The following is an 11,851-nucleotide window of genomic DNA, read 5'->3' as shown; positions in this document are numbered from 1 at the left end:
TCCAATTAGGTGTCTCATGGGCACCTCAGGCTCTTCATGTCAAAGCTAAATCTCTTCATGTCCTCACCAAACAAGTTCTTCTTCAACTTTTTCTGTTTCAGAAAATGGCAATATGATCCACCCAACATCTTAAATTAGAAGCCTAAAAATAATCTTCTATGCCTTTCTTTCTTCCACTTCCATATTTAATAATTTAATAAGTTTTGTCATTTCCAGTATCTTTTTTTGTGTGTACCTTTTAAAAACATTTTTAAATTTTATTTATTTACTTTTAGCTGAAATATATTTGACATACAACACTTTGTAAATTTAAGATATACAGCAGGTTGATTTGTTACATTACAAATTGTAGTATGATTGCCCTTGTAGCATTAGCTAACACCTGTATCACATCACATACTTCACACATGCGTGTGTGTGTGTGTGTGTGGTCGGAAAATAAAGGTCTAGTTTCCTAGGAAGCTTGTTGTATATAATATAATATAATATAATATAATATAATATAATATAATCCTATATAATAAAAGCCTAATATGCAAATCAACCAAACAGCAGAATGACAGGTGGAACGACCAGTCACTATGGCATGCACTGACCACTGGGGGGCAGATGCTCAATGCAGGAGCTGCCCCCAGCCTGCAGGCCCCCAGACTAGCCAAGGTGAGTGCCAGTGGGAGACCCCTCCTGATCACTTCCCTGGTTGCCCTACAGATCGGCCTTGATCTCTGGACAAACCTAGAGACCCTACCCATGTAAAAATTTCATGCATCGGGCCTCTAGTATAATATAATATAATATAATATAATATAATATAATATAATATAAATCACTGAACTTCGTATTAGGTCTCCTGGACTTATTTATCTACTAGTTGCAAGTTTGTACCCTTAAAAATCTTTTCTATTTTTCCCCCATCACCCTCAACCCCTAGTAAACACCATTTTACTCTCTGTTTTTACAAGTTCAGCTTTCTTTAGAGTGTACATAAGTGATATCATACAGTGGAAATCTTGCCATTTGTGACAACATAGATGGACCTTAAGGACATTATGTAATGAGATTAGTCAGAGAAGGACATTTCTAGTTTCTTAATGGCTCTCAAATCTGTCTACTACTAATCTCCAATCCCAGGGGCACTATTTTAAGTTAGGACCACCAGCAACTCAAATTCTGATTACTGTGACAGACTTCTAAGTGTCTCTTTCTTCCCCTCAAATCTGCATTCCACATCTTGCACAGATTGATTATCTGAAACGAGCCTAGTCATGTCACTTTCTCATCAAAAATCTTTTGTGAACTTTCCATTCACCTTAAGGCAAAGTATGAACTTCTTAAAGTATGCTCATTAAGTGATAGTATCCACTTTCTAGGTTGTCTTGAAGGAATAACTATTATATCTGTTATCATCCTCTTTTAAGATAAAGAAACTGGAGCATGGCATGGTTATGTAACATGCCCAGTTTATCAGTCAGCAAAAACAGATCCACTTTGAGTTATGAGGTAAGGAATTTATTACAGTATCTGTGTAGTATTATGAACTCTTGGAAAGAAGGTCTTAAAGGAGAAGCTGAAAGATCAGAGGGGTCACCAGCAGGTCAATAAGAAAAGGCAAGCACATTTAGCTGCTCAAGTGGGACTGTGGGAGTGCTGGCAGGTAAGTCCATGGAAGCTGATGTCTTTGTGGGTCTGCAGTTAAGCACCCAGTGGTGCTCCTAGGACTGTTCTTGGTCAGGGGAACCAAAGGTGAGGAGAAAGAGAGCTGGGAGTAGAACAGAGGATAGTGAGGACAAGCTGTAATCCTCCATATACCTCTCAGTCTGTCCATCACTATATCCAACCATGATGACCTTAAGAGGGTAATGGCTGCAGCTTCACTGCCATCTCCTAAATCTTGCACGAGGTCCTTATCTGGTCAAAGCTAACAGAGGACTAACTAGGGAAAGAGAATATGAAGTATGATTCTCAAGTTGACCCGGTTGACACAGCTTATAAGTGTTTCAACCAGGATTTGAACCCAACCAGCCTGCTTCAAGTGCTATGATGGTTCCCCTTATTATGGCCTTCATGATCTGATTCAAGATTGCTTCACTTACCTCTGCTTTCACAGATTGCTGTTGTACTTACTCAGCACCAGCCATACTGAACTATACCTCTCTTTCCTGACTACGGGCTGGTCTCTCTGCCCTTTGGGCAAGTGCATCATATAGCCTGCCTTTCCGCGTTCTTTGTCTGTGTGAGTGTTATTTTCCCTTCAGGCATCCCTAAGCTATCACTGCCTCTGCAATGCCTTCCCCATCCTCAAACGGCTGATTTAAGTACCCTCTGTTTGGTGGAATCTAATGCAGTCTTAGCACTTACCATGTACCCTCTACCAGGGCAGATGCCTTACTGTCTTGCTCACTGTAGTTGCCTAACACCTAGCTCATTAGCTAATAAATCATGAATAAATAAATAAATAAATAAATAAGTTATATAATTAGACTCATTAATCACTCTTCTCTATTCATCTTTTCAGGTACAGCTTTCAAGGTAAATGTATAGCAGGAGATACTAGGTTATTCTCTTTCTGGGTTTGTTAACACCACAGTGAAATTGCTTCTTAGGAGATTCACAGGTGGGCAGTACAGATGTGAATAAATCAAGGTTATCAGAGAAAGGAAAAACTCTTACTTCCTTTGACAATTCTTATTGATTGTTTTGTTAGGTTCAAATACTGGGGGCACTGGATTGAGCAGTTTTGCTGGCTCATGAATTCTGATAAAGTCCAGGAATGAAGTAGTTATGGTGCCCATTCAGAAGGAGGCTGCAATCCAGATGAAGTATATAGAAAGGTAGAGTTACTAATGTGTTTTCTATGAAAATACACTGGTTTAAATAGGAAAACCAAAGCGAAAGAATGTGCTGCACATTAAAGTGAATCCTAAATCTTATAAATCCCTCTACGAGGAAAAGAAACATGGAGGAGGAAATTACATGAACTAGAATATGATCTGGGAAAAGATATGTAATGTATTCTTAGTGGCTCTATTGGCATGCCACAGGTGAGGGAGATGAACATTTTTGAAAGGTAAAATCAATAGTATCAGCCACCTAAACCAAACATTGGGACAAGATATGCTTTTGAGAGATAAAGGAAACAGTTTTAAAGAAATGATTAGCATGTCATCAAGTTTTACTTGTTTTAACTAAAATGCAAGGAGAGGTGTTAATTAGCAAGTTTATGAATCCAGGTTCTGTTTATGTGGTCTTATGAAGAAGAATTATTTGTTAGTATAAGATTTTTAGTCCTTGATGCTGAATGTCAACAAAGGTGAGTGTTGGCTGAGCCTGGTGAAAGATGAGATGTTTATGATATGCACACAATTGTGGAAATTCAAAATCAGACTTTTTGTTTAAACAAATGATTATGGTTAAAGTAGAAGTGTAAACAGGGCTACAATTCATGACACATCCATTCATTTTCCTGCTGCAGTCATTAGCTTTTCACCTTCACAGTAACGCCCATATGACTGCAGTAAAATAGACCATGACTAAAAGATTTGGTAAGATCTTGCTTTACATGAAAAAAAAACACACAACAAATCCCAGACAACACAGTAAGAAAAGTGCTGTGAAGTGGTATTTAGTGAATTCCCTATATGTACAGAAGTACTTAGCTAGACTGTGGGAATTCAACTGTCTGAATCTTCGTTCTTTCCCAAACCTGTTACATCTATAATAATATATTGACATATTCTAGATCTACATTATCTAAAGTAGTGACATCCAGGACTTAAATAATTTCCCAGAAGTTAGTTTTGAAGAAATGGAAACTTTGGCATCAGGGTTTTCCATTTGTTATCATAGCAAGACCTATATTACATGTAAGGAAAATGGTTGTATGCAGTCAACCTGGTCATATTATATAGGAATAAATGCTGTTTGTTTTTTATTGTGGTAGATTGGTATACAAGGTCATGTGTATTTTATAAGTTTATAGAACCACTACTAAATTCAGAAGAAAATTATATGCATTTCAGGTGTACAACTTTATAATTCAGTATTTGTATACACTGCACAGTGATCACCACTTTAAGTCTAGTTACCAACCATCACCATGAATGCTGCTTTTTAATAACACAGTAAAACTTAGGAATCTTGAAATAAGAAGTATATTCTCCCATGGTATGCTGAAACAAGGCCTTCAAAATGGTTATTTATTGTCCTAGCCTGTTTGGCTCAGTGGATAGACCACCTGTCTGTGGGCTGAGGGGTCCCAGGTCAAGGGCATATGCCTAGGTTGCAGGCTTGATCCCTAGTGGGGAGCATGCAGAGGCAGCCAATCAATGATTCTCACGATTCTCACGTTCTCACTCATCATTTATATATATCTTCCTCTCTGAAATCAATAAAAATACATTTAAAACAACAACAACAAACACAACAAAATGGTAATTTATTGGAAGGTGATAAGTAGTATGGCAAGAATTCTGAGTTTAGTGCCTTTTTGGTATAACAGATAGCAAAGCTGGCAGGTAACTGGATTCTAACCTTGCCACCTCCATATGAGCATCACACCTGGGCACTAGTCTATCATACTCTTAAGGAGAAGTCATCCTGGACAGCCAAGATCATTAAAAGAACCACAGCAGCCATAAAAACAATATTGTGCTTAATACCTTAGCCACCTCTACACTAATTCTAGGCACATTTCACATTTATCTGCTTTCACAACTCTTGAATTCTAAACACAAAATTGTTAAGTTACCAAATGTAAAAATATTATCCATAATTTTGAGATTATGATGAGTTGCAGATACAGTAATACTTTTTAAATTTATCTTTATTGTTGAAAGCACTACAGATATTTCCCTTTTTCCTCCACTGACCCAGTAATAATTTACATAAGATGTTCAATTAAATGATTTGAAAGTCATTAAAAGACCCCACAGTCATTAACTTTTTGGTCAATTGCCTTAATTAATTTCTCTTCATAAAAGTACAATTGCTTGGACAGTGCAAGGTACAACTTTGTTAATGTCTGTTCAAAAGCAAAAGTAGTCTTTCCTGAAAAGAGTATTTCTAGAATACTCTTCATGCTTTTGTTCAGTGTCCTTTGGTTTGTTAGCACTATTCCAAATACTGTTCTGTAAAATGTGCACAGTAGGCTACTGTCACAAGGGTTCTTGTCAGCTTTGAGAAAACCCTCGCTCTCTTTCCCTTTCTCTCACAGAGCTGATATTTGGAGTCTGAAGGGTGATATGTCTCTATTTCAAGACTTATGTTAGAATATTAACTCCTTTAATTCTGATCTCTCTCTCTCCTCTTTCCCCTCCTTCTTTCTTTCTTCCCCCTCCCTCTTTATATCTGTATCTATCTCATAAATATAGGTCAGAAAAAATATACTTATGATTTCAAAATGAGATTAGAGTTGCCTGATATATAATGTATTCATTAAACATGTATTCTTGTTGATTAATATGCTACAAAGTGTGCTACATGCCAGGGGAAACAAAAAAAAAAAGCAAAAATATAGTCTCAGCCTCAAGAAGTTTAGCAGCTAGAAGAGGAGAAAAGATGAAATAAAAACGTAAGATTTAATATAATTCCAACACCTTAAAACCTTCAATAGAAGGAAAGGGAGATGCTAAGTTAAAATATTTCCTTACTATCTGTTAAATTTGGAATTAAGTTAGGCATAAAAATTATATTTTTTACATCAAGCAATATTGAAAGTCCTCTCTGGTATCTGCATGATGGCTTTCATTAACATTTCACTGCCTGTGATATTATCTCCATAGGTCACAGCAGTGAAGTAACTTTAAGAGAGTGAAACTTGATAAAATAGCTTCAATCATTAAGTGTTTCCCTGTTTTTGTTTCACAGTAGAACAGTATTCTAAGGTAAATCCATGGATCTAGATGGATTTGTTACTAACAGCAAAAAAAATGAAGTGATGTATTTGGTTAGAAGTACATTAGCTTGCACTTTTATTTTATTTTTATTTTAAAAAATACACATTTTACTGATTTTTTACAGAGAGGGATAGAGAGTTAGAAACATCAATGAGAGAGAAACATCAATCAGCTGCCTCCTACACACCTCCTACTGAGGACGCGACCACAACCAAGGTACATACCCTTGACTGGAATTGAACCTGGGACCTTTCAGTTTACAGGCTGACAGTTTTGGGGAGGACCAGGCCTGCAGGGGAGGGCAGTTTGGGGTGACCAGACCTTCAGGGGAGGGCAGTTAGGGGTAATCAGGCTGGCAGGAGCAGTTAGGCATCAATCAGGCTGGCATGGGAGTGTTTAGAGAGTGATCAGGCTGGCAGGCAGAAGCAGTCAGGGACAATCAGGAAGGCAGGCAGGCAAGCAGTTGGGAGCCAGCAGTCCTGGATTGTGAGAGGGATATCCGACTGCCCACTTAGGCCCGATCTTTGGGGGTCCCAGATTGGAGAGGGTGCAGGCTGGGCTGAGGGACACCCCTCCCCACCAAGATGAATTTCGTGCACCAGGCCTCTAGTTTTTCTATAAGAGCACTTGGTAGGTGAAACAGTAATGCTATGAAATGGATATACATTGTCATGCTTGGCTACTCATTCATTCCTCATGTGTTTATCAAATCCTTAATATGTACCAGGTGCCAGATTACTAATTTGTGTCCTCAAGAAGCGTTCATTTGCATCAGAAGGCAACTTGGAACACTGCGTGTTCAGATAGGAATGCTCGAAAGTCTGATGACATTCTCAGCAGTATATGATTTGATGACTTTTTTTTACCATTTAGAGGTAATAGTTATAATGGACTAAATGCCCACTGCCTTCAATTCAGATGTTAAAATTCTATCACCTTAATGGTGAGTTTGAGCCTTTGGGAGGGTAGAGCTCTCAAGAATGAGATTACTGTCCTTATTGGGGAAAACGGGACCAAAGTTTTCTTCTTTTGCCATGGGAAGGACAGTGAGAAGTCTGTCATCTGAAACCTGGGAGGGACCCTTATCGGAACTGGACCATGCTGGCACCCTGATCTCCAATTCCTAACCTCTAGAACTGTGAGAAATACGTTTCTGGTGTTTAAGCCACCCAGTCTATGATATTTTTATTGTATCAGTCTGAACCGTCTTAGAAAATAGTCTTTGAATTCCTGAACCAGGAATGAAGTAATTTTACCCCTGAGTCAATAACCCCCAAGCCTGACTGAACTACTACCATCTGGGCCCATTCTATATCCGACCCAAATTACTACTCAGATTGGCCTGGCCATTCTGTGCTAGGCCATTGTTTGCCCTGTCTGCACAGTAAATAAAATTGTGTGGCCTTTTCCTTCATTTAAAAAAAAACATTTTTCTATTTTAATTGTTTTTAATAAATCACAGACAGAACTCCATGTATCTGTCTGTCTATATAACCTATTGTATTTGTAGGGAGTTAATTGTTGGTTCAAAAGTCCTCTTCTGAGTGGCCAATACAGTTAGAAATCTACAGATGGTTCTAAAACCCAGCCTCATGATTTAAACATAATTGTGGAGTTTTATTGTTCTATCTTCTTTCAACAGCAAAGAAATATGGAACATCTATTATGTCTTAGATACTGTGCCATGCATTAAGAATATTAAAAAGTATAAAACACAACAGTGGTAATGCGCAAGTGTGAGGAGTGACCAATTTGCCTGGTAAAATGAAAACCTATTTTGTGAAGGAAAAGACATGTGATTAGGGTCTAGAAGGTGCGAGCCAGATGATGAGGAGATAGTGGTCAGGGGTCCAGATGGTACATTAGCCAGAAGAAATGGTGGGAGGTATAACGATGTCTGGCCAGCAGTCTGGGAGGTTGGAGTTTCTGGCAAGAGATTCGGCTGGAAGGGGGATATTGAGTCCAGACTGTGTAGCACTCTGAAGATCCCACTGGGGTGGCATGGACTTGTTCACAGACAAATGAGAAACTTAAGAATTTTTGAGCAGGTGAGTTAAAATTATATCTTAAACATTTCATGTATTCTGACCTATTGTGGAACTATCGAACTCAATTGAATGAAGAGTGCTTAGTGACCAAATCACAAAAACAATGTGTCAAAACTGACTTCTTTCTTTCTTCTAGAAAGAAAAGCTATCTAGATTTATTTGGAGTGACTTACTCATGTTTCCTCCTTGATCTTTTGCTTCCTCATTCCCGTTTCTTTTTGCTTGTTTGGTTACTTGGAGGACTTGTTGGTTTTTTTCCTCCTTAGATTTCAGTTATTTTCCTTTTTATTCAAAATAGCATGAAACTTCCAGAATTTGTTGAATATTGCCAAAGAGGTTTGTGGCTTTGTTCTACAGCATGCCCTAGGGATAATCAATTTAGCTATTTTGTGGTATGGAAGTCTATATACCTTTCAATGTTCTAGTTTGGATATCTTCCCCATAAAACCATTTCAATGTATATGCTATTCTTAAAATTAGGAATTTCAAGCAATTTCTAAAATGTCATTTTTGAGTTAATACGGTTATATACAATATTATTTCTGACACTAACACAGTGTTAAAGCTTTCTGAATAAATACGAGGTACAATCTTTGAATTCATGGGACAAAGGTTCATTTTTTTTCTACTAGTTTAAAACAATTTTCAAATTTAAGAACATATGATGTAAAGAATAGGCTTTCAGTTAATAAGAATCAAAAACATTATTCCCATGTAGCTTAATAGATTTACTCATGTGTTTTTGTTCTTTAGCTCTCTGTTCTTTTTTTCGAGTGCAGAAGGAAATAGTAGCTGTATATTTCTTCCTGAGGCACACATTGTAAATATACTGTGAGTCAGGGAAACACTGAAAAGTTCCAGGGTTGGCAAATTATTTTAGAAGGAAAAAGTCATCAGGAACATGAGACTCCAAAGAAACAGATGTAAGAATTACTTTTTATAAATTTTGTTGCAGAACTTTTTTCCTATTTTTCCAGTTTGAGGAGTTATGTAGGTGTATGGAGCAGGACAGTTCAGAAAAAAAAAAAATATGCTTGGGCCTTAGAAATTTAGAAAATAAAATTTTAAAGTTGAAAAAAAAATGACATTGTATTCCAATTTAATTTCAAAAAGATTAATTTATATCATCTGGATAATTTGCAGCATATAAGTTGGTGGGTATTATGTCTGCTTTTATTAAAAATTGGAACAAATCTGGCAGCTAAAGAAAGTAAAATCGTTTTAGCATTTCTACTTCAGGTGTTTTTTTGTTTTTTTTTTTTTCATGGCTTGTTTCTGTTCCTATTGAGGAATTCTATTTTTCTTAAACTTAAATCAACCAAAGGACATATTGAACAAAAGTAATTTGTTATGTAACTAGAATAACTAGAATTTGTGTGTCTCTCCACCCCCCACCCCCCCGCCCCCCATATGCAATCACAAGCATTTGATACAAATTGAAATAAAGAGAATAGCAGAAAATAGAAGTTTTAGGGTATAAGCTTGGGAGTACTTTGAGGTGTATTTTAATTGTGAGATAATCACTGACATGTTTTGCACCAGAGTGAATTATTAGCAACAGAGTCATTCCTATTAATATTAAAGTTATTTAATATCCACATTAATATTAGCATTTATATGAATGATGCATTAATTATATTTATGTTGATATTTGTATTAATATTTTAAATTATTCACATTAATGACATTAAATATAGATCCAGCTTATAGAAAGGGGTCTTAGAGGTTTGGTTTGCCCTCCCATTCACCTTGGCAACCCTTTCCATAACAGCCCATCACTGCCTTTCCTTGAATGTTTGCAATGGGAATCTCCATACCTTATGATGCAATTTGCTATTCAGCATGAAAAAAATAAAATCTGATTTTGAGCTAAATGCACCCATTTCTAGCCAGCAAAAGTGGTTGTGTCAAAACATAATGTGGTTGAGGAGAATAGGAAAAGATAGGATCGGGATCCGCAGGAAGTTCACAGCGTGGCAGAGGACCCGGCCAAGGGCATTAAGCACTGACCCAGGGAGGGAAATGTTAGAAGCCACAAACCCGACTGTCCCATGTTCCTGACATTACCAGCTTCCCCGGGCAACGGCTAGCTCTCCAAGAGCTTAGGAAACTGTTTAACAAAATGTAAAGGACTCACATACTTTGACTTTTCCTTCTGTCCAGGACCAGGCTCATATATTATCTTAGATTCAAGATCTTTATGTCTTTTTGTCTACTGTCTGTTCACTAGATACTAACCTCAGAGGGAGGGTAGGGGAGGGTGGGGGAAAGGGAATGTGTGCATGCATATAAGCCTAACCAGTGGACACGGACAACAGGGGGGTGGGGGCATTCATGGGGAGGGGTTTGGGGTGGGAATGGGGGGATGAGGACAATTATGTGATACCATAATCAATAAAAAATATATGCATCTGTGCATTACATTTTAATAAAATAGACATTAGTAAATATTTGCCTTTCTTTGGTATTTCAACAAAATAAACTTCGTCATGAAAATTAAAAAAAAAAGGTTCTCACTGCTGTGGAGTCATTTAGCACACGGATGAAGGCTGAGGTGCTGTGGCCACATTGCCTGGGTTTGTATCCTGCCTCTTCCACTTTGTAGCATGGCCTTGAGCATGTTATCTGACTCCTCTGTGCCTCAGTTTCCTGATCTGAAATGGGTATAAAATCGTACCCACTCGAAGACTTCGATGTGTTAATTTGTGTGAAATGCTTAGTAGTGTGCCCAGCACACAGTAACTATGCACTAAATGTGGCTTTTATTGGAGAAGCCACACATTTCACCAATACTTATACATTCTTATATTAACATATGAGGCTTTAAATGCTCAAGTTACTGAGAGGTTTGGCCTTTCATTTTACATGTGTAAAGTCAATGCATTTGCAGTGGGTTATAAAACAACCACAGCGGTATAAATGGCGGGGGGAAATAAAATATTTCTTCCTTCCATTGCGATATTTCTTTCATTTCATTCCCAAAATATCTCAAAAAAGAGACAATCTTTTATTCCACATTTAGAGAGAAATAATTAAAAAGCACATGGTCTAGAACCGTGTTTCCCAAAGTGTGGTACGCGTACCCCCCAGGGGTACGGGAAGAGTTTGGTGGGGGTACACGTTGCACCAGAGTTTGGTGGGGATATGCACTGCACCGTGCTTAGCTGTGCCTAATTCTACGTTCTCATGAGTACGAGGGGTACTCGGCATTATGAAAATTATAGAAGGGGTACACATATGTCAAAAGTTTGGGAAACACTGGTCTAGAATTTTACTTAACATAGTATGCCTTGAATTATAATAAAATACTAATGGTCGTCAGATCCTATTTAGTTTTGCAAGAGGAGTAGAGGCAAAAGGGGAAGATGTGGGCGTGAGGGTATCCACGGAGAAGAAACTGTTGGAGAAAATGGGAAGCGGAAAGCACAGAAGCCAGTTCACCGTGTTACCTTGTTTCCCAGGTCTGTCCCATTTCACTCCGTGTGAATTCCCCAGATTCCCCAGAACTGAGCAAATGTCTTCCCTACATGGGAAAGAAGCCCGAGAATCCACGCTGAGGCCTTTCTCTGCTGCCTTGTGTCCTCTCCTGGGATGCTTTGAACTTTTAGATGATTTATGTTTACAATGGGATAAAAAAGACATTGTGCTTTTGCCCAAACTTGTCATGCACCACAGTGAACAGCTCTCTCCTCTTGTCTTCAACAGCTCCTTCCCTAGTGGTCCGGAGTGCACTTATAAACCCACTGCCCAGGTAGCCTGTCACCGTCTTAGTTCAGATCGTTATTCTTTGCATGAAAGGCTCCTAATTAGTTCTATGCTTCTATTTCTCCTCTCTAGACACTTCTAAATGATCTTCCCCAAATCCCAAGGCACCATGTAACTCCTTGGTTTAAAAATCTCTAATACTTC

Source organism: Pipistrellus hanaki (genome assembly GCF_964339955.1).
Source record: "Pipistrellus hanaki genome assembly, chromosome: 1".
In the NCBI taxonomy this organism is placed as follows: Eukaryota; Metazoa; Chordata; class Mammalia; order Chiroptera; family Vespertilionidae; genus Pipistrellus; species Pipistrellus hanaki.
This window is presented reverse-complemented; position numbering follows the sequence as displayed.